The sequence below is a fragment of the Brassica napus genome, chromosome C6, assembly GCF_020379485.1.
Source record: "Brassica napus cultivar Da-Ae chromosome C6, Da-Ae, whole genome shotgun sequence".
NCBI lineage: Eukaryota > Viridiplantae > Streptophyta > Magnoliopsida > Brassicales > Brassicaceae > Brassica > Brassica napus.
In genome coordinates, this window is record NC_063449.1 from 44,044,439 (window position 1) to 44,069,314 (window position 24,876).

A 24,876-nucleotide genomic window follows, 5' to 3' on the forward strand; every position below is an offset into this window, starting at 1 on the left:
TGTTGTTTGTGTTGGAGATAGCTATTTGTAGCTAGACTCTCTGTTCTGTTCAGGCTGTTGAACAGGGAGGACGTGGTTGTACTCACAAACATTTATATAGTGGATTGTTGAGTGGACTACGGTCCCGTGGTTTTTCCTTCTCACATCGAGGAGGTTTTCCACGTAAAATTGTGTGTCTCATTTAGTTATCGCAACTTTGATATCTTGCCATCGTCGAAGTATTTTCCTCACAGGTTCGCACAAGGTCAGGGGAACACGACCATAAGTATTTCCGCTGCGCCGTGTGACTTTCCCCAACAAATACAATATTAACTATTATAGTATCATTTGTTACATATGCAGTTCCCATACCAAACTGAATATGACATCAAATTAATCAGAGTAGAAACTAAAACGATTTACAAATGGTTTCGCACTTCATTCAGTTTATCTATTAAATAGATAAAACCAAAAACCGTTAAATCCCAATAAAAACCGATAATACAAACCATAAAAGCTGTCACTTGACGGACAACAGCAGAAAAGACATCAACGACACTAAGATCATGATAAGGCATATGAACATCAATATGTCTCCCATAAAAGCTGTAAGGACTTTAATGTCAAAGTAATTTACCATGAGATTGGAATAGTTATCCTCTTGTTCTTGACCAATCTGAAGAAACTCAAACTCAACCTCAGCTTGACCTGATCCATCTCTCCTCCAAAATCTTCTTCCCCTGCCTTAATCACGTAATGTTTCTAAAGACCCTTCATATCAAGTGCTGAACAAAAGCTCCATTATTTGCAGTTCTAAAGACAAAATTAAGAGACAAATTAATCCGTGTAGACGGACACCAATTCCACATGCGACCTGCTCTCACTCCTTCACCGCCATCTATCCGAGAATTCAAAAGGCTCGGGGGTATCAAATTCTAAAGAGAAGAGAACTTTATACAAACCCATCCATTCCACACTATACATCTCTCATGCGTCTGCTGTCATTGCAAATACCGAAAGAAGACCAAAACATGTAAAGTTTTCTTAGGTGTGATTTTGTATGCGATGGAACTGAACTTGCATCACCTAAAATGAAGTAACGCATCCAAACAAAGCTAATGGAGGAAAGATCATTTCTTTCCACCGTAGGCTAACTTCCCCAAGGCTTCGGCTGCTGCCCAATCTTCACTACTGAAAAAGATAACTAAGCAATCCGCAAGCCATTTCAATTCATCGGAGCTCCATCAGCACCATCAGGCTTCCGTTCACAACCAGCCTAGGAAGAAGCACCAGCCTTAAACCGGATCCTCCGCAACATCAGTCGCCGCCAGGAAATACAACGCCACTCTGATCTGTCAAAAGCGTGTTCCCCAACGGCTTCAGGAATACAGAAACAAAAGGAGGCTTCTTCCCTCCGGGAAGAGTCGGGATCGCGTAAGGGAAGCGGGAGACGACCATACGTATTCCCTTACGTGTGAGTTCTGTGTATTAGAGCCCATTTGAAAATATTTCGTAGCCCAAATCAACAGTTAATATTAAAGCCGCGCAAAGGAAACGATGACTTTGAATTATTGAAACGGTGAGTTCTGTGTGGAGTGAGACACGTGGAAGGCTCTCCTCTTCCTATTTAGTGACATGGCAGAAGGAGAAGAGAGGCAAGGTGTTCTTTATACGGACTGAAAGCACAAACCCAAGTCGAGTCAAGGTCGATCGACGAAACCAAATCTGCAAAAAAAAAAAGGAAAGAAGAAATATCACCAAAAAATCGTAAAATTTTTCTAAGCGTATGAAGAGACCTTTCGCCGGTTAGGTAACGAAGAGTCTGAGCTCGAATTAATAATGCAGCGAGTGGGATGACGATGTTAATGGTCTGATTAAAGGAAAAAATTAATGGGAAAGAGAAGACGTTACAAGAATCTAATCGGAGGCGGCTAGGATGAAAGACGTCATGTGCTTGACAGACAAACAAATGGGCTTGAACAAACAAACCTGATATTAGCCCATAATATTTTTCAGAATTATCTTGCGAACTAAAAATTAGGAAAGTTGTTTTTTTATGTGACAGGTGGCACAAAATGCCTATATGTGCTTGCTGACGTGGACGCATGATGTGAGAGATAACTCTGTTTTATTATTATAGATAGATGGATAACTTTACACTTCAAAACATATCCAATAGTCCAAAATTCTAATGACCTATTACCCGATTTCCGTCTTTTGTTAAACCTAATAAATTCAACTCCAAGCCTTATATTTTTATTTTCCCTTTCACTCATCGGTGAAATACACACCATACATGATATCTAATAAATAATCAGGAGTTCCAATAAAAGTTTATCCGGTTTTTATGAGAACTATGGTAGATTCCTCATATCCTCTGGCTTAGTTTCCGAGAGTTGCCAAGCTCGCCGGTTTTGTATTCGTCCTTTTTCTTTTTGTAAAAAAGAAAAAAAAAACTGTCACGGGCAGATTTACACCGGGGCAGAAAAACCGAATCCGAAGAACCGAACCGAACCCGATCCGAGAAAGTAGTAGCGAACCCGAACCGAAATTGATTAAATATCCGAACGGGTTCAAAATTTTGGTATCTAGAGAACCGAAACCAAACCCGATCCGAACCGAAGTATTTCGGGTATCCGAATGTATCCAATATAGATTTATATACCTAAATATATTAATTATTTTTAGATTTAATGTATATTAAAAATCATCCAAAATATATAAGATATTTTTAAGTTGTCTAAAATACTTGAAAATATATACAAATAGTCAAAAGTAAATGTATAAAATAGCTAAAATATATTCAAAACACCAAAAATATTTGAAATATCTATTGATTCTCTATCAAAATATTCAAACCAAACCAATTTATATATTAAGTTTAAGTATTTTGACATATGTTAATCAAATTTATATGAAATATCTTATTTTATTTATAGATTTTGAGAAATTTAAAGTATATAATGAAACTTAAAATTTTAAAAATCATTTAAATGGGTTAACCAAATCCGAACAGAACCCGCAAAGATCAACCGAACCCGAACTGAAATTTAGAAATACCCGAATGTGGCTGAAATTTTTGACTCCGAAAACCCGAAACCTAAATAGACCAGAACCAAACTCGAATGGATACCCGAATGTCCACCCTTATTTACACCAGTTAATGCAAAAATGAGTTATTCTAACCTATTATCCCTTCGGTTATCCGTATTGACTTGCTTTGAATATTATTTTAAGCTATGAACCACTTATCCAAAGACTAGGGAATGGCTTGTGATATTTGTAAAGTTTTTTTTTTTTTGTTTTGAACATATATTTGAATTTTGAAACTATTGGGGGTCTTTGGCCGGCGTCCCCACTCCTCCCCCTCCCCCTCCCCCGTAAAAAAAATTAGAAAACGTCGATGGTCATTTTCAAAGTAGGTCTAAAACATCACTTATCAAGTTGAAGTGAAATGAGAGAATTAAGTAAGAAAATCATGGAGGATCATAATAGATTTTGTGACATGTACTTTGTACAATCAATTTCACAAAATAAATATGACATAGCTACTGAAATTGATGTCATGTCTTATAGCTTAATATGACATGGAAAATTGTATTTAATGTTAATTTATATTTTTAGTAAACTTTTTAAAATATGGTAATAACTCATATATTACATTTAATGTCAATTTATATTTTTGGAAATTTTTTCAGAATATGGGAATAACTCATAAATCATCATTAAAATAAATATATATTCAAATATGGCATTATAAATTTCGAAATATAATTTAGTTATATTTTTTTAATTATACAATTTTACTACTAAAATTTTCAAAAATGTATACAATTTTTTTAGAAAATTATAAAAATTTAATCATAAAATCATTATTTTCTTATATATCTAAAATTTTTATAAATATTGTTTAATTTTAATTTTTGGTAATTATGCAACTTTTACAAATTTATTTAATATATTTAATTAAAATAAATAGATAAAAAAAATCTATCTAAGATTATAATTTCAAATATATACATGCATATTCTTAAATATAAATTTTATGTTTTAATTAAATCAAATTTATATTAAAATATTGATACGAAAAAGAAAATTTACAAAAATAATAAAATTTTATTTTAAAATATAATTTATATTTATCTGTTAAAAAATATGTTAAATTGTTTTACAGCACATGGTGCAGGAAGACACCTAGTAAATTTATATTTGTGTCAATAATAGAGTGTATTGGGTGTTTTTAAACCCGGATTATTTAGCAAGTCAAAATCCATCTACCACCAAATCACTACACATGGTTATGATTTTTAGCTTGTCATAAGAAAAAAAAGACCTCTCTTCTTTTTTCTATTTCAAACTCTTATTGGTGATACATTTTATTATAACTATTTATAAAACAAAAAAGAAAGAAACAGAAATGTTTAGAATCATTCATACGTGGGTTTCCCCATTAATGATTTGAACATCTTTATATGTTAGTTAAAATGAATTGTTGTGCATGTTCCTCGTGCTAAAAAAAAATTATTGGTAAACATCGAAATTTGAATTGATTAGCATAAAGTATAAACCCTTGTTTTCAACTATCACTGCTAAAACTTACCCATCACGAGAATGAATAGACTAGTTTTGGAGTATATGAAAACAGAAAAGCAGATGTTATTGACCTTTCCGTTGCACGATTTTTAGTCTACCTATTTCTTTTTTCTTTTACTTGTCATGTTCTCGTTCAAGATAGATCAAAATGGATAGAACAAGTATCAGAAGTATGTCAACTTTCACGTGCTTCTAACTTAAAATCAATTGGTAATTAGTAGATTAATCCAATTTTCTTATATATTACTTAAGTCCCCTTCATATATATCCGATGTGGGATATTCTCTCCAACACCCTTCCTCGAGATAATGGTGTGTATAACCATTAATCTCGCAGAATCCATCATACCCCTCCGAGATAATGCTTATGTTCTAGCTATCTCGAAGAACTGAGCCTTCTATGGGTCATCAACTAATAGGATGATCGGGCCACTGTTCGGACCGGATTAATGGATCAGGGTGTGGGGCCCGCTCTGATACCATGTCAAGTCTCCTGGACTTCCAACTTAAAACGAATTGGCAATTAGTGGATTGACCCAAATCCCTTATATATTACTTAAGTCAATTTTATATATTCGATGTGGGATTTTCTCTCCAACAAAGTATATGATTTGCAGGCATCTCTACAAGAAAAATCTATATTATTTGAAGTATCCATCTAATAATAATAATTCAATTTTTTTCTCGTTATTGATAAGATATATATTAATTTGAAAATTAGCATTGGAGATGCTGTTATGCAAAGTGTTTCTGTATTTTGCTCTGTACTTCTGTATAATTCACTGAGGCAAGTTTTACTCAACCTGTTTCTTCTTCTTATTCTTATCTACAAAACTGGATCATTTATTTTTACTAAGGGCATTGAAGCGCGGAGTTGTGGACAGAGTTTTTGTTTCATCTCAATATTTGCTAGGGTTATTGTACTTGTAAATTTTGGGTTTTGAGTTATTTTTCAAGTTTTTTTTATTGTTATAGGGTTAGAGTTGTGATGATGAAATGTGTATGCATTGTTCTCCACTTATAAGGACTAAATTGTGTTAGTAATGTGATTGATATAGTTCGTGTTGTTGTTTGCTGTGTCAGTGAGACTTATTGTTTGTTTGTATTTTTAATTTGTTTCTTGTACTGTTGAGAGTACATAAATTATATTAAAGTTGTTGAGAGTACCTTTTGTTTATGGATATTTTTTCTCCAGTTTAATTATGTAAATTGTGTGTATTAAATAATAATTTTTATTATTTTTATTATGTTTGTTATATGTTTTTATTTTATTTTTAAACTTGTTGCTCTTACCGGACATTTAAAACAAATACATGAAGACTTGTAGAAATAACTATAAAATGAGTGACATTTCTGGATATTTGGGCTTTATTGAGTTTTAAACGAATTTATGTATTTTTCATAAGAAGACAATAGCATTGGCATGTTGACATTGGGCATGTAAGCTATTTTTATATGACAAGAGGAGTGAGCAGGTGGAGCTGCTGTTTCCGCCTTTGTGTCTGTCGGGATTGTCTCTTGTATCTCCTGTTGTGGTTGTGTTTGTTTATCTTTTATTTGGTGGATAATATGTAAACAAAAATCATTGTTAGTTGTATTTATCAGAGTTCATAACTTACTCTGCGTTTTTTGTTTCGGTAATTTCACTGATCTTGGTTGTCGTCTTCGTCTTCTCCGTTGCGAAAGTAAGTTTGTAAATTGTTAAATAGCTGGCCGTGTAGTTTTTATTTATTTAGCTGACTCGATGTATGTGTCGTTGCAAAAGTAAGTTTGTAAATTGTTAAATAGCTGGCCGTGTAGTTTGTATTTGTTTAGCTGACTCGATGTATGTGTCGTTGAGTTTTAGTTGAGGTGATTGGTTTGGTATATTTGTTTTGAAGTTTATTTCTAAGATTAGACAAAAAAAGAGAGGTGATCATTAATGATTCGTCTTTTTTGGAAATCTAGTTTTTGGTGTTTTGATTGTTTGGGTTGTTGTGGTTTCTTTTAAGCTGTAAAATAAAGGTTTGTGTAAAATTAGTTTGATAAGTAAAGGAGATAAATAGACGACCACATAATTTGGGTAGGAAATATTTTTGATTATTGATGTTAGCACAATATATATAATAATATAAAGGGAATTGTGTGTTGATTTTTTCTTAAGGATCAATGAGAAGACGGATAACGACTCGAGTTGTTTCTTTGCTAAGGTCAGAGCCTTGGACAGAACGGATTTACCCAACCACATCTGCGAGTTTAAATATCAGTTATGATAACGAAACATATTATAAACTCAGATGCAATATGATAATATACCTAGAAGTTCTAGGTTTGTGTTCGCAATCACTTGGAAATTGTCAAACAGTCTAATTATGATTGGAGATTGATCTCAGGAGCACCCGTGATGACTTCATCAATAATAGTTGGTGAGATGAAACGAATGAGGAATGGATGATCAATTATCTTGTACATGCTTGAGCACCTAGCAACCTCAAAATGATCGACTTTCACAATGAAACCGGTTTTCAAAGATGGCATTGGCATGTAATGATTAGCACGTCCGGCGGGAACAAACCCATGAATCACCGAATCTGCAAATAATATTATTTAACAAAGAATCAGGAAATCAATTAAAAATAATTATATTAAATAAGTGTGATAAATCGAAGATTAACTTACCTTTTCATCAAGGAATAGAACCGTGATTCTCATAAACTCATTGTCTTTCTTGAAGTTCAGGGAATCCCATAAGCGAGGAGGTTAGAGGCTATGCTCTGACTACTACGACCAATACGGAGAGACTCGAAGGTTGAGTGACATATGCCGGGAACGCCGGTTTGAGGAACTGGAGAGGCAGAGAGACATTTTCTAGAAGATCGTTAAAGCTAAGAGGAATCAATGAGTTTTGTGGAGATGCAGATTGGGTTCATCAAAGATGAGAATTATATATATAGGGTTTACATAAAGGCTACAAATCAGGAATATTTAAGATCAAGCGATTTAAGATGGAGAGATGAAGAGCTCACCGGTGAAAAAATAGATTACGAACAGACACACATCGCAACTCTGTAACTCAGACTTGTCTAAGACAATGATGAAAAGAACCCTAACTCATGTTAAACAAAGACAGTTTACAATATGAAAAAACTATAATTGTTGTTTTTTTCATATAACGTGATGAACTTCCTTTAAAAATAAAACTCATAATACATTCGTAGGCCAGGCCCACAGAGAAAACTGAAGAAGCAAAGGTTTCTGACCTTCATAAACATATATTAGTTTCGACAATCAATGTACAAAGTATCCTTTAGTTTAGTGGTATAAATGTTGGTGTTTAAATCACAATAACCCGGATTTGAGCCACAAAGTTGATACTTTTTTACACTTTTTAAAAGTGGGATTCACCAAAATGCTGACGTGTCGCCTCAGAAATGACTCAACTGCCTCATTATATTATAGATTACTGAACTTTTGATTTATCATCCACTCATTAGTTTTCTTTCAGGAAAATTGGTTTCACTTTTTGTTCATTTTTAGCATTTATCTGAGAGAAAAAAAAATTAGAATAATTCATACGTCTTTTTTTTTTTGAAGAAAAGTATTGTCTCCTTCCCCTTAATTATTTGATCATCTTTTATACGTACTTTGACCAAAAAAAAAATTGAATAGCATAAAGTCTAAACCCAACTTTCATCACTCACTGTTAAAAGCAACCCATCATGTGAATTGTTATTTTTTACTGTCACAAGCGGTACACTCTGCAGATTTCAGTTCACTCCATATGAAGGGAGAGAAATGATCCACGTCATGGTGCAACACCGATGACCCCTATCCAACTGGTTAAGCTAATTGACAAGCAGATTCATAACTGGTGTCTAACGGTTTCAGCTACGGGTCACAGGAACTATGAAGCTTTGCTACAACGCTGGTTTGCCTCAAGGATCTAGGCTCTGTTTCTCATGATACTTTTGATCTTCTTGTTTATTTTCTTTGCAAAAGTCAGTAAGATCCAAACAGATACACTTGATGTACAAAATTAGTTTTTTTTGAATAAATTTTACAAATATTCAAAAGAAAAATTATTTTTTTTTAACATTAAGCTGTTTTGACTTTAACTGCAAGACTTCCTATAAATAACGATACAATGTGTCCTCTGATCCCTATAAGGCTATAACTCAACTCACTCAAACAATACAAAAAAAAAAAAACAACAATCACAATCATGTCATCATTCCCATTGGTCTCCTTTCTCATCAGACTCCTGTTGGCTGCAACTGTCTGCACCCACGGACAAGAATCGGTTAGGGACACCGACGGAAACAGAGTCCGAATCAGTGAAAACTACTTCATCCAACCGATCAATACCGACACTAGCGGAGCTGGTATTGTTCCACTTGCTGCTAAAACTGTTGGATAAGCTTGAAATAGCTTGAGAAGCAAGTTTCCTAAAACTATTGAGTTATAGTTATCTAGAGAGAATAGGAAATATTTAAGTTATGTTTATCCTAATGAGATTAGGACAATTAAGAAGTTATATAAGGAGATGCAAGTATGTTGTATAACTTAAGATTTGTGATTGAGAACTTAAGGTTTTGAGTGAGTTTCCTTAAGAAGATTAATAAGAGAGTTAGTCTTATTGATTGTGTTTACATAAGAGTGATCATGAGACCTTCAAACTAGATTTGGTATCAGAGCTATGGGTGACATCGTTGTGGCAATAGGGAAGCCTAAAGAAGGAGGAACTTCGATACAATGTCCTATGCTTAGCACATCAAACTATACTGTGTGGGCTGTCAGGATGAGGATGGCACTTAAAGTACACAAAGCTTGGGAGGTTGTAGAGACAGAGACTCCTGATACCGAGAAGAATAACTTGGTGATGGCTTTGTTGTTTCAATCAATACCAGAGAGCCTTGTACTGCAGGTAGCCGAGTTTGAAACAGCAAAACAAGTATGGGAAGCCATTAAAACTAGGCATGTAGGAGCAGAACGTGTGAGGGAAGCTAGACTGCAAACATTAATATCGGAGTTTGATCGGCTTCGTATGAAAGAAATAAAGAGCATTGATGATTTCGGAGGAAAGCTATCAGAATTGGCATATAAATCAGCTGCTTTAGGAACGACAATCGAAGAAGCCAAGATCGTTAAGAAGTTACTATCAAGTCTACCTCGCAAGAAGTATATACAAATTGTTGCCTCCCTGGAGCAAGTACTTGATCTCAACAAGACAAGCTTTGAAGACATCTTTGGACGTTTAAAAGCTTACGAAGAACGTATTCAAGATGAGACTTCAGAAGAAGATGACAAAGGAAAATTGTTGTATACAAATAGTGAAGGACAAACAAGCCAAGCAGCTAAACCTCAAGGTGACTACTCTTCTCAATGGGGAAATTGAGATTATAACGAATCATATAGAGGAAGAGGTCGAGGAGGACGCTCTTACAGAGGCAGAGGCCGTGGTCGTTAAAATGGAGGAAGAAACTATAATGGAGGATACTATAATGGAGGAAGAGAAGGAGTTAGAGACGCGTCACACATAACCTGTTACAGGTGTGATAAGGTTGGTCATTTCGTTGCGCAGTGTCCAGAACTCTTGCTGAAGCTACAAGAGACTCAAGAAGCAGACAACACAGAGACACAAGAAGCCGACGAGCTCATGATGCACGAGATCATGCTTTTGAATGAGAAGAAAGTGTTGCCTGAGAAATACGAGACCAAAGATAAAGGAGCAAATGTTTGGTACCTTGATAATGGAGCTTCAAATCATATGACTGGAGACGTAAGGTACTTCTCCCAACTTGATAACACGATCTCCGGGAAGGTACGCTTTGGAGATGACTCTAGAATAGACATCAAAGGCAAAGGCACAATTTCGTTTACGGATATGAATGGAGATGCGAGACAGATGACTGGTGTTTATTTTATACCTGATCTAAGAAGTAACATCATAAGTTTGGGGCAAGCAACAGAAGCTGGCTGTGACATAAGGCTTCGAGGAGAACTACTAACAATGCATGATCAGTCTGGAAAGCTGCTAGTCACTGCCAAGAGGTCAAGAAATAGGTTATACAAGGTGCATATGGGTTTTAAAAGCGGATCGTGTCTCTACTTGAGCGCAGAAGGTGAAACAAATAGATGGCATGAGAGATTGGGGCATATAAACTCAGAGACTATACGGAACATGATGTTGAAAGAGCTTGCACTAGGCTTACCAAAGGGATTCATTGAGAAGAAAGTTTGCGGATCTTGCCTACTTGGGAAGCACGCAAGGAAAACTTTCCCAAAGGCCACTACATACCGAGCAACAAAGGTGCTAGAGCTGCTTCACGGAGACCTTTGCGGCCCTATAACACCAATGACACATGGTGGTAATAGATGTATATTTGTGGTCATCGACGATCACACGAGGTATATGTGGTCGATGCTATTGAAACAAAAGAGTGACGCCTTTTGCAAGTTTAAAAGACTAAGAAGTCTAGTTGAAAGTGAAACGGGTGAGAAGATACAAACTTTCAGAACTGATAGAGGAGGAGAGTTTGTGAATCACGACTTTGATAGCTACTGTGATGGTGCGGGGATAAGACGACATCTTACTGCACCCTACACACCTCAACAGAATGGTGTGGTCGAGCGGAGAAATCGAACATTAATGGAGATGGCAAGGAGTTTACTCAAACATATGTCGATGCCTAACTACCTTTGGGGAGAAGCGATCAGGCACGCTACATACCTGATCAACCGTGTATCTACAAGAGCGTTGAATGATCAAACGCCATATGAGATGTTACGAAGTAAGAAGCCAAATATAAGTCATCTAAGAGTTTTTGGATGCATAGGATACGCGAAGATAGAGGGAGCACAGCTAAAGAAGCTTGATGATCGGTCTCTTATGTTAGTCCATCTCGGTACGGAGCCCGGATCAAAGGCATATCGCCTATATAATCCAAATACAAGGAGAGTCATTGTTAGCCGAGACGTCGTGTTTGACGAAGAAAAGGGCTGGAGCTGGAGTAAGGACAATAAACAAGAGACCGAAAGCTTTGTAATCTCAGGAGGAAGGTTTGAAACGTATGGAGAAGGTGATAACAAAGACAACACGTTTTCAAAGGCTATCGAGAATGTTAAAGAAACAGAGGAGGCTCCTGATCCGACAAGCTCTGTTCCAAAACAAAGCACTAGCGAAGCCGAAGATCAGCCACAATACCTTAGGAGGTCAGAAAGACAGACTCATCAACCAAAATATCTCGAAGACTATGTCCTACTAGCAGAAGAACTTGCAGAAGAAGTCTTGTTGTATTTGAATAATGAGCCAAGAAAATTTGAGGAAGTTAAAAACTCTAAGGAATGGACAAGAGCTTGTGAAGATGAGATAGAGTCTATCGAAAGAAATAGAACTTGGGAGCTCGTAGAACTTCCGTTCGGTGCAAAAGCTATAGGATTAAAGTGGGTGTTTAAGATCAAGCGCAATGCCGACGGAAGCATCAACAAGTTCAAAGCGAGATTGGTTGCGAAGGGTTACGTACAACAATATGGAGTTGATTTTGAGGAAGTTTTTGCACCAGTTGCTAGACTTGAGACTATAAGGCTACTGATTAGTTTGGCTGCGACTAATGGATGGGAAATCCACCATCTCGACGTTAAAACTGCCTTTCTGCACGGAGAGCTGAAGGAGATCGTCTATGTAAGCCAGCCAGAGGGCTTCGAGAAGAAAGAACATGAGAAGAAGGTATATAGACTCAACAAAGCATTGTATGGATTAAGACAAGCACCGAGGGCTTGGAACAACAAGCTTAACCAAATACTCATGGAGCTTGGGTTTAGTAAGTGTACTAAAGAGCCATCAGTCTATCGCAAGACAATAAAAGGCGATCTTCTTGTAGTGGCTGTCTATGTGGACGACTTATTCTTAACTAGAACAAGCAAGAAGCTTATAAACGACTTCAAGAGAGGCATGGCGAGCAAATTTGACATGAGCGACCTTGGGAGACTAACATACTATCTAGGAATGGAAGTGGTCCAAGATGATCAAGGGATTACGCTTAATCAGAGACAGTATGCTAAGAAGATACTCGAGAACACATGAATGGATAAGTGTAACTCAGTTCAAGCTCCCATGGAGTTCGGTCTGTGTTTATCAAAGGCGGAAGAAGAACGAGAGATTGATGCGACAGATTACAGAAAGAATATTGGTTGCTTAAGGTACCTACTCCACACAAGGCCTGATCTAGCTTTCTGCGTAGGAGTTTTGAGTCGCTATATGCATAGCCCAAGAGAATCACACGGCATTGCACTGAAGCAATGTTTACGTTATCTGCAAGGAAGCTCAAGTTTCGGTTTGTCTTCGAGCGATCATCACAGAAGATATCAAGGCTGATTGGGTATAGTGACAGTAGCTATAATGTTGATCCAGATGATGGACGAAGCACGACTGGACACATATTCTACATAGGAAAGAGTCCTATAACGTGGTGCTCGCAGAAGCAAGATACAGTTGCGCTGTCAAGCTGTGTGGCCGAGTTCATGGCAGGCACAGAGGCTGCGAGACAGGCAATCTGGCTGCGTGATCTACTAAGTGAAGTCACCGGCCAAACCAGAGAGAAGGTCACCATCAGAATTGACAATCAATCTGCAATCGCCTTGACAAGAAATCCAGTCTTCCATGGAAGAAGTAAACACATACACTCTAGGTACCACTTTATAAGAGAATGTGTTGAGAGGGAGCTTATAGAGGTTGAGCATGTACCGGGTAACGAACAGAAGGCGGATATTCTCACTAAGGCATTGGGACGTATCAAGTTCAAAGAAATGAGGGACTTCATTGGAATGCAAGAGTTGCCACAAGAAGGTTTCAAGCTTAAGAGGGAGAATGTTGGATAAGCTTGAAATAGCTTGAGAAGCAAGTTTCATAAAACTATTGAGTTATAGTTATCTAGAGAGAATAGGAAATATTTAAGTTATGTTTATCCTAATGAGATTAGGACAATTAAGAAGTTATATAAGGAGATGCAAGTATGTTGCATAACTTAAGAGTTGTGATTGAGAACTTAAGGTTTTGAGTGAGTTTCCTTAAGAAGATTAATAAGAGAGTTAGTTTTATTGATTGTGTTTACATAAGAGTGATCGTGAGACCTTTAAACTAGAAAAAATTCCCTTTGTGAAGTACTTAGCATCACTGTAGGCAATCCGGGCGATCCGTGCGGGTTGGCTTCGCATTTCCACCAACGCTGATCCCTCCCCTGCCATTCGCCGTTGTCCGTACAAATTCCGACATAACCATCGAGTTCAAGGCCAACGCCTGCAATGAGTTCTCCAAGTTTTGGGAAGTCGATGAAAACTCAGCATTTCCTGAAGAGCCTGGAGTTAAGATTAATGGTAACCCGCGGGAACAAAATAGCCAGTTTAAGATAGAGAAAGTCGGAGAAGAAGATGGAACAAATATTTACAGATTTACCACTTCTAATGGAACCGTGGGAGCCATCCCAGGGCCCTTGTTCAGTCCACTACTTGTTCTCACCAAAGATGTGGCTAAGACCATATTTGTCAAATTCGTCAAATATAATGATGCTACTACTACCGATGTTATTACTTCTACTTCTCGTGTTGAGAAGTTATGAATCAGGATGATCCCATTTTATTAATCTAGATCATGTATTGTAAAAGCTTTAGAGCATCAGTATGGTTGTTCCATCCAGTCTATCAAACAAAATAATAACAAAATAAATAATGTAAGAGCGTGAATGAGATAAAATTGAGAACGGTTTTTTTCTTAAAAAAATCTCTGGGAGAACTTGAGAGATAATTTCTACACCTATTTCTTTATTAATGGTTTTTTTTTTGCCAAATACATGAATATATTCTATTAAATTAGGAACATGACCTATTGATTAGTTCAACATTTTTTCCCACATGACCTATTTAAATTGCTATTATTTTATAAAATAGATTTTGATTAAGATTTATACACAAATATGATTATAAAGAAAAACACAAATATAATTACAAATAAAAACACATCAAAATTCATTTTCTAAAAAAAAGTTAAAAATAAAAAATATACCCGTGCTTTATCATATAAAATGAGAAGAGTTTGCAAGAGATTACAAAAGGTTAGAAACAGGTAGAATCAACCAAGACAAAATAATAAAAACAAGGTCGAATTCAAAAATGGGTGCAATAGGCAAAAACTTGGGAGGGAGTTCTACGCAAACCGGAGCCGAGTCTGCATCAGAGGGTGGAAAATTTTAAGTTTCCTTTTACCCAAAACTTTTTTTTTCCTTTTATCCAGAATTGCATCGCGAATTAATCTGTCAAGCTGTTTGAAGAGTGCAGTAGCCAGTAGGAGTATATATCACAGTGCTGTAGATCGCAGCCTGGGCAAGCGATGGTGGTTTTTTAACACAACGATCTATCAAGCAACACAATGTAGAAGCTCTGAGCATCATCAACAGCAACACAATGTAGAAGCTCTGAGCATCATCAACAGCAAAATAATGTATTTTATCTTATAATTTCCTTTAGTCAGTCATTCAATTTAACTAATTTTCTTTATAGGTCAGTAGAATAGATACGTATATTGTAACTAGAAAAATTTGAGGTCAAACTAAAATTATATTTAGAAAAATAAAAGGGGAACTAAATCTAATTTACAAAAGTATTTGAAAGGAAAAAAAAACAAAATTAAATATTTCTTCCAATTCAAAATTTTTGCACACATACTGAAGAATATAAATTTTATTTAATCTCTAAATCGTACATTATCCTAGGAGTCTCCTTCGTGATATGGCCGTTTCAACTTGTATCTGGCTTTAGGAGGACCAGCCTAACTTCATCAGAGAATCTTGAGAGAAGCCACATCGAACTGCTTGTAGACCTTATAGAGGTTGAGCATTTGGATTGTGTTTTCTCTTTTTGGTGTGAGCTTTATCTTTATGTATGGATTCTTGGTTCATTCCCTTTTCAATGAAGTTGTTAAAAAAAAAAAAAATCGTACATTATCCTTTCAGTAATTTATTGACTTTCTTTGAATTGTATTTTTAGCTATGAACCCACTTATTAAAAGACTATTATTTTTTTGGGATATTTGTAAAGTTTGTCAAAAGAAAAACAGTTTCTTTTCTTTCTACCTTTTGTTTTCCTTATTCTATTTTTTTCATGAAAAATTGCCAAAAAATACCACATTTATAATACTATTTTTTATGTTTATCTTAACCATTTTTACCCTAAATTTTATAGAGAGAAAAAAACATTATAATCATAGAGTTAACTAATCTAGACTTAGGGTTTAGAGTTGAGGGGTGGCTAAGATTTTTGGAATGTGAAGTTTAGGATTCTAATAAATATATAAATAAATAATTATTTTTTTAAAAAAAAATTAAAGTTAGTTTCAAAAATAACTTTCGAATTTTAAAAAGAAAATTGGAAAGAAAATCGAAAACAAATTTATAAAAAAGTTTAAATTTGAAATATTATAATTCAAAACATTAAAAATAATTATTTATTACTAGTGGTGGTAAAATTATAATTCGAAAACATTAAAAAATAATTATTTCTAAGAACTTTCCAAAAATAGAATTTTTGAGAATTTTATCTAAAATATACAACCTATTGATCAAAACTTTTAAAAGAACGCTCATCTATCAACAAAAATTCTTGTTGTCCTAATTTCTAAATAAAAAAACATAAATCTACAATATTTCTCAATAAAATTAAAAACTTTCCTAAAAGAGATTTTTTGAGAATTTTATCTTAAAAATACAACTTATTGATCAAAAATCCTCAAAGAATACTCATCTATCAACAAAAATTCTTGTTATCCTAAATTTTAAATCACAACCCCAAATCTACAATATTTCGCAATAAAAATGAAAACTTTTTAAAAATAGAATTTTGAAAATTTTATCTAAAATATACAACCTATTGATCAAAAAATCTAAAAAAATACTCATCTATCAACAAAAAATATTGTTATCCTAATTTCTAAATCACAACCCCAAATCTACAATATTTCTATAGAAAATGAAAACTTTCCTAAAATAGAACTTTTGAGAATTATATTTAAAAATACAACTATTGTTCAAAAAATCTAAAAGAATACTCATCTATCAACAAACAATTGTTGTTATTCGAATTTCTAAATCAAAACCCCAAATCCACACTATTATTCACAAAAATGAAAACTATCCAAAAATATAATTTTTGAGAACTTTATCTAAAATATACAACCTATTGATCAAAACTTTTAAAAGAATGCTCATCTATCATCGAAAATTCTTGTTGTCCTAATTTCAAAATCAGAACCCCAAATCTTCAATATTTCTCAATAAAAATAAAAACTTTCTTAAAATAGAATTTTTGAGAATTTTATCTAAAAAATAGAACTTATTGATCAAAAATCCTAAAAGAATACTCATCTATCAACAACAATTCTTGTTATCCTAAATTCTAAATCACAACTCCAAATCTACAATATTTCTACAATAAAATGAAAACTTTCCAAACAATAGAATTTTTGAGAATTTTATCTAAAATATAAGACCTATTGATCAAAACTTTTAAAATAATACTCATCTATCAACAAAAATTCTTGTTATCCTAATTTCCAAATCAGAACCCCAAATCTACAATATTTCTCAATAAAAACAAAAACTTTCCTAAAATAGAATTTTTGAGAATTTTATCTAGGAAATACAACCTATTGATCAAAATTTCTTAAAGAATACTCATCTATCAACAAAAATTCTTGTTATCCTAAATTCTAAATCACAACCCCAAATTTACAATATTTCTCTATGAAAATGAAAACTTCCAAAAATATAATTTTTGAGAATTTTATCTAAAATATACAACCTATTGATCAAAACTTTTAAAAGAATATTCTTCTATCAACAAAAATTCTTGCTATCCTAATTTCTAAATCAGAACTCAAGTCTACAATATTTCTCTATAAAAATGAAAAATTTCCAATAATAGAATTTTTGAGAATTTTATCTAAAATATACAACCATTTGATCAAAATATTTAAAAGAATACTCATCTATCAACAAAAATTCTTGTTATCCTAATTTCTAAATCTGAACCCCAAATCTACATTATTTCTCAATAAAAATAAAAACTTTCCTAAAATAGAATTTTTGAGAATTTTATCTAAAATATACGACCTATTGATCAAAATTTTTAAAAGAATACTCATCTATCAACAAAAAATCATGTTATTCTAATTTCTAAATCACAACCTCAAATCTACAATATTTCTATAGAAAATGAAAACTTTCTTTAAATTGAACTTTTGAGAATTATATTTAAAAAATACAACTATTGATCAAAAAATCTAAAAGAATACTAATCTATCAACAAACAATTCTTGTTATCCTAATTTCTAAATCAAAACCCCAAATCCACACTATTACTCACAAAAATGAAAATTTTCCAAAAATATAATTTTTGAGAATTTTATCTAAAATATACAACCTATTGATCAAAACTTTTAAAAGAATGCTCATCTATCAAAAAAAATTCTTCTTAGCCTAATTTCTAAATCAGAACCCCAAATCTACAATATTTCTTAATAAAAATAAAAACTTTAATAAAATAGAATTTTTGAGAATTTTATCTAAAAAATACAACTTATTGATCAAAAATTCTAAAAGAATACTCATCTATCAACAAAAATTCTATATATCCTAAATTCTAAATCACAACCCCAAATTTACAATATTTCTCTATAAAAATGAAAACTTTCCACAAAATAGAATTTTTGAGAATTTTATCTAAAATATACAACCTATTGATCAAAAAATCTAAAAGAATACTCATATATCACCAAAAATTCTTGTTATCCTATCACAACCCCAAAATGTACAATATTTCTCTACAAAAATGAAAACTTTCTCAAAATAAATTTTTTGAGAATTTTATCTAAAAAATACAACATATTTATAAAAAAATGTAAAAGAATACTCATCAATCAACAAAAATTCTTGTTATCCTAATTTCTAAATCACAACCCCAAATCTACAATATTCCTAAAAAAAATGAAAATTTTCCAAAAATAGAATTTTTGAGAATTTTATCTAAAATATATGACCTATTGATCAAAACTCTTAAAAGAATATTCATCTATCAACAAAAATTCTTGTTATCCTAATTTCTAAATCAGAACCCCAACACTACAAGAAAACGTGCTCATAACAACGAACATTTACGACAAAAATATTTCGTCGTAAATTTACATGGTGTTTACAACGCAGTTACGAGGATTCCAACTTTCGTCGTAAACGCCATGTAAATTTACGACGAATAGTTTTTGTCGTAAACTCCATGTAAGTTTACGACGAATGTACGTGGAATGAGAAATACGTCGTAATCATTACATCGACATTACAACGAAACATGTTACCGTTATATTTAGGTGAAAACGTGTATTCAATGTGCTTTAACTTACCTAATTTCGTCGTAAAGTCGTTGTAAATATTATGTTAAAACCATGTAAAATCCATGTAAAATATCCCTTGTAAAATCGTTGTTATATTTCAACTACCCAACTCGAAAATTTCTCTATATATATGTCATTTCCCACAACTCTCTTCCTCACAACACACAAACGGGAGAAAAAAAATCCGAAAAAAAATCAGAAAAAAAAAGATTTCAAAAAAAAATCTAAGAAAAAAATGGCCGGTGGCGGTAGTATTTACGAGTTACGGAGTTGGATGTATTTGCACAAAGATTCCGACGGGAGGGTGACGAACGCATTTCTGAGCGGGCTAGAGACATTCATGCACCAGGCGGGCTGTACACCGATCACACAGGAAAGCGGTAAGATGTTCTGCCCCTGTCGGAAATGCAAGAATTCAAAATTTGCACGTAGTGAAACTGTATGAAAGCATTTAGTAAATAGAGGATTAACACCACAGTACTACATTTGGTATCAACATGGAGAGGGTTATGGGGAAAATGAAGCTAGTAGTAGTAATAATAATTTTGAGGATGGTCATCATAGTGAAGAACCGAATCATTTGCATAATGAATATAATTATCATCAAGATCATGAGCAGATGGTAGATCATGATAGGGTTCAAGATATGATTAGTGATGCATTTTTAGAAACAACTACAACAATAGCTGATGGAACTGGAAATGTAGAAGAACCTAATTTGGATGCAAAAAGGTTTTATGAAATGCTAGATGCTGCAAATCAACCAATCTACACTGGTTGTAGAGAAGGTCTCTCTAAATTGTCTCTAGCAGCTAGGATGATGAATATTAAAACGGATCATAATTTACCTGAGAATTGCATGGATGCATGGGCGGAGTTGTTTAAAGAGTATTTGCCAGAAGACAACGTGTCTGCTGAATCTTATTATGAGATTCAGAAATTGGTTTATAGTCTTGGGTTGCCTTCGGAGATGATTGATGTTTGCATCGACAACTGCATGATCTACTGGAAAGAAGATGACAAGTTAGAAGAGTGTCGATTCTGCAAAAAACCACGATTCAAACCGCAAGGCCGTGGGAGGAATAGGGTACCGTACCAAAGGATGTGGTACCTACCAATTACAGACAGATTGAAAAGATTATATCAATCTGAGAGGACTGCTGCGTCGATGAGGTGGCATGCGGAACATGTCCAGAGAGATGGTGAGGTTGCACATCCATCAGACGCAAGAGCGTGGAAACATTTCAACAAGGTACACGCAGATTTTGCTACAAATATTCGGAATGTCTATCTTGGGTTATGCACCGATGGATTTAGTCCATTTGGAATGTCTGGTAGACAATATTCTTTGTGGCCAGTCATTCTTACGCCGTACAATTTACCGCCGGATATGTGCATGGAACAAGAATTTCTATTTTTGACCATATTAATCCCTGGGCCGAAGCATCCAAAACGGTCTCTTGATGTTTTTCTTCAACCGTTGATAGAAGAGCTAAAGCAATTGTGGTCAGAAGGGGTGAGGACGTACGATTGTTCCTTGAAAAACAATTTTACGATGCGAGCAGTTCTGCTGTGGACGATAAGTGATTTCCCTGCTTATGGGATGTTGTCTGGCTGGACAACACATGGAAGATTATCTTGTCCATATTGTCTTGGATCGACGGATGCTTTTCAACTGAAGAATGGTAGGAAGAGTTGTTGGTTTGATTGTCATCGTCGCTTTCTTCCACTTGCCCATCCGTACAGAAGAAATAAGACATTGTTTCGGCACAAAAAAATTGTCAGAGACGGTCCTCCTCCATATCTCACCGGCCAGCAGATCGAAGCAGACATTGATTATTACGGAGCTCAGGAAACAGTTAAAGTTGGAGGAAATTGGCATGTTCCTGGAAATATGCCTGATGGGTATGGTGTGTCTCACAATTGGCATAAGAAGAGTATATTTTGGGAGCTACCCTATTGGAAGGATCTTCTCTTACGCCACAATCTGGATGTCATGCATATTGAGAAGAACTTTTTTGAGAACATCATGAATACATTACTTAACGTCCCTGGGAAGACAAAAGATAACAAAAAGTCAAGGATGGACTTACCTGATATTTGCTCAAGAAGTGAGTTACATATCAAGAGCAATGGAAACGTTCCTGTTCCCATCTTCCGGTTGTCATCAGAAGCCAAAACAACCTTGTTTGACTGGGTTGCATCAGAAGTTAAGTTTCCTGATGGTTATGTTTCAAATCTGTCAAGATGTGTTGAACGAGGTCAAAAGTTCTCCGGAATGAAGAGTCATGATTGTCATGTGTTTATGCAACGACTACTTCCATTTGCTTTTGCCGAGCTCCTTCCAGCAAATGTCCATGAAGCACTTGCAGGTAATTATAAATTTATAATATATATACATATGTTATGAAATGTTATTAATTTGATTACTTTTGCAATATACAGCCATCGGCGCTTTTTTCAGAGATCTTAGCACACGTACGTTCAAGGAAGAAGTCATCGAACAACTTCATCATAACATTCCGATCATATTGTGCAACCTGGAGAAGATATTTCCTCCTTCATTTTTTGACGTCATGGAGCATCTAGTTGTCCACCTACCGTATGAAGCATTGCTTCGTGGACCTGTTCACAACGGATGGATGTATCCGTATGAGCGACAGATGAAACATTTGAAGGGGAAAGCAAGAAATCTTGCAAAGGTGGAAGGTTCAATAGTTGCGGGGAGTTTGACAGCCGAAACATCTAACTTCACATCATACTACTTTGCTCCAACTGTTCGTACGAGGAAAAGAGTTCCTAGAAGATATGATGATGGTGGAGTACCGACATCATATCCAATTGATGGTGTTCCTGACATTTTCTGCGAAATTGCACGGTTTGGTGGTAAAACGAAAGAAGTATGGTGGTCATGTGAAGAGGATAAACATAGTGCCCACACTTATATTCTGCTCAACTGCGAGGATGCAGTGACCCGTTACTTTGAAAGGTAAATATTTTTGTGAATGTTAATTATATGAATTGAAGTTAATTATGTATGACTTGATTATTTGTTTAATTTGCAGCATGTTTGTATCTCAAGTTGAAGAAGCAATACCAGGAATATCTGCAACTGATGTGGACACACGTAAAGATAAGCACTTTGTCAAGTGGTTAAAATCACAGGTACGTAATATATCTCATACATTGATTAATTAAGTAAGTGTTTTGATACTTCAATATTAATTAAGAATAACTGCTTTTTGCAGGTTGATTATGACGATCCTTATTATCCCGTATGGTTTCACGAATTGGTTCAAGGTCCAGTTGCAAAGGTCACCACATCACCTATGTATTTCACACGAGGATTTACCTTTCACACATACGAGTATGGGAGACATCGGGCAACGAGTAACTACGGAATATGTGTGAAAGGTGAAACGGACTTTTACGGGATCTTGCAGGAGATTATTGAAGTGGAATTTCCGGGGTTATTGAAGCTAAAATGCGTCCTCTTCAAATGTGAATGGTTCGATCCTGTTGTGAACCGAGGGATTCGGTATAACAAATTTGGTGTTGTGGATGTCAATTTTGGGAGAAGATACAACAAATTTGAGCCTTTCATTTTAGCTTCACAAGCCGAGCAAGTTAGCTTCCTTCCTTATCCTCGGCTTCGAACTTCCGGGATAAACTGGTTAGCTGCTATCAAAATTACACCTCGTGGACGCATTGTCGCTGGAGAAGAACCGCCCTTGCAAGAAGAAGACGCTATCAATGAAGTTGAGGTACCAGAACAACCAACTGATGAAATCCTTTTGATCGACCCGCAAAACTTTCAATATGAAGATATTCCCGAAGATGCGACAGATGAAGCACGTGAAGACGAGTTCGAGAGAAGCGACGATGATGATTGTAATGATAGTGATGAGAACGAAAACGATTTAGAGTGATGTAATATTGATGAGAACGAAAACGATTTAGAGTGATGTAATATATGTAACAAATGTTGTATTTCTCTATTGTAACGTATGTTTAAAGAAATATTGTTTTTTTACCATCCTAATGTATGTGTAACAAATGTTGTTTTATATAATATGTATTTGTTTAGTTTTTAAAAAATTATTTGGAATTTTAGGGTTTTAGAGTTTAAGTTGGAGAAAAAGCACAAAGTAGTAGAGAAGAGATATGATGTTAGATGATATGTGACTTTGGGGTTTAGGGATTTCATTCTCGGTGTTTAGGGTTAAGCGTTGTAAAATCGTCGTAAATGGTTATCTATTCCACGTAATTTCGTCGTAAATGGAAAAATGCGGGCCTGGTAACTTCGTCGTAAACGCGGGCCTGGTAAATTCGTCGTAAACCGACGTTTCGACGTAATTTCGTCGTAAATCGAAAAACGCGGGTCTGGTAACTTCATCGTAAATGAAAAAACGGGGGCCTGGTAAATTCGTCGTAAACGCGGGCCTGGTAAATTCGTCGTAAACCGATGTTTCGACGTAATTTCGTCGTAAAACGAAAAACGCGGGCCTGGTAACTTCGTCGTAATATTACGTCGCGTTTACGACGAATCATTTTCTATATATTGAAACTCCGAGACGAGGCTGCCTCGTTCATTCCTCCCAAACTCCTCTCCTCTCCCTCTAAGGTACATTCTCTTTCCTCCTTTTTTTTTTAAGTTAGTTTAGGTTATTAATTAGTTAGGTAATTAGTTTAGGTGATTAGTTAGATAATTAGTTTAGGTGATTAGTTAGATGACGGAATACTATAGTTTAGGTGATTAGTTAGGTAACGGAATAATTTTTTAATTATGTCGTCATAATTGATTAAATTTATTTAAATTTTTTTTAGATGGCTCCTAGAAGGAAACCAGCAGCACCTACTTATGCCCAGTTGTTTGGCGATGGTTCCGGTACATCTTCTTCCGGTCCATCGTCTTCCGATGCAGTTCCAGACTCTCAGACTTCTCAGAGAGTTTTTTCGAGTCCTCCTCTTCCACCGCAGATGCCTCCACCTCCTCCTCCAGCGGCTGCACCTGAGCCTGTCCCAGAAGGTGCAGTTCATCCGGATTTGCGTGTGCCTTCATATGCTCCCTTCGCGAGATATACGGTGGAGGATTTGCTTGCCCAGCCTGGACGGGAGGGTTTGGATGTTCTAGACCCCGATAGACCCCGAGGAACTTATTGGTAAGTTATTAATTTTTATTACATTAAAATTTAATTAATTTTTATTTTCTAACGGTTAAATTGTTTTTTTTTCAGGTTTGGGGCTAACAACCGTGTTAGCCGGAGCGTTTCGGCGACGATTAAGGGTTACTACGACGGGGCATACCCGAACTGGAGCAAGACACCAAATCACGTTAAGATCACGTGGTTTAAATGTTTTGCGGTAAGATTTTTAAATTTAATTAAATTTTCACTTTTAATATATATATATATATATATATTTAATATTTATTATTAATTGTAATTTTTTCAAAATTTTTATGTTTCAGCAAAAGTGGCATTGGTCTTTGGGAATCACCGAGAGGGTGAAGGCGGAATTCGTTGCAAAGGCAAAGATACGCCTCTGCAACACAGTCTCTGATTGGAAGGACAAGTGGGAGATCTACGGGTATGAGGGAAAGCCCACTGAGCTCACGACGGATGTGTGGGATGGCCTCATCGCCTATTGGGAGCACCCCTCTTCGATCAAAAAGGCCAATTCGTGCTCGGCTTCTCGAAGGACGAAGGATAAAGATGGTCATTTGCCCATGCTTCACAGAACCGGACAAAAACCTCATGCAGGAGTCCGTCTAGAAGCTGTAAGTTTTGTTTTAAATATATATTTTAAAATATTCAATTAATATAATTTATAATATTTAATTTAATTTTTTTTTGTAGTTCGAGAAGACGGGAGTCTTACCTTCTCTGTCTGACC

At 35.0% G+C, this 24,876-nt stretch overlaps 1 long non-coding RNA gene across 1 annotated transcript; it reads right to left on the bottom strand.

Moving 5' to 3' along the window:
- Positions 1-296: 296 nt before the first annotated feature.
- On the bottom strand, positions 297-2,519 carry LOC125589108. The gene is made up of 2 exons (XR_007325302.1): positions 1,776-2,519; positions 297-1,704 (listed from the first exon to the last, which is right to left on the bottom strand). It is a non-coding gene; the product is annotated as an uncharacterized LOC125589108 (long non-coding RNA).
- Between the last annotated feature and the right edge of the window lie 22,357 nt (positions 2,520-24,876).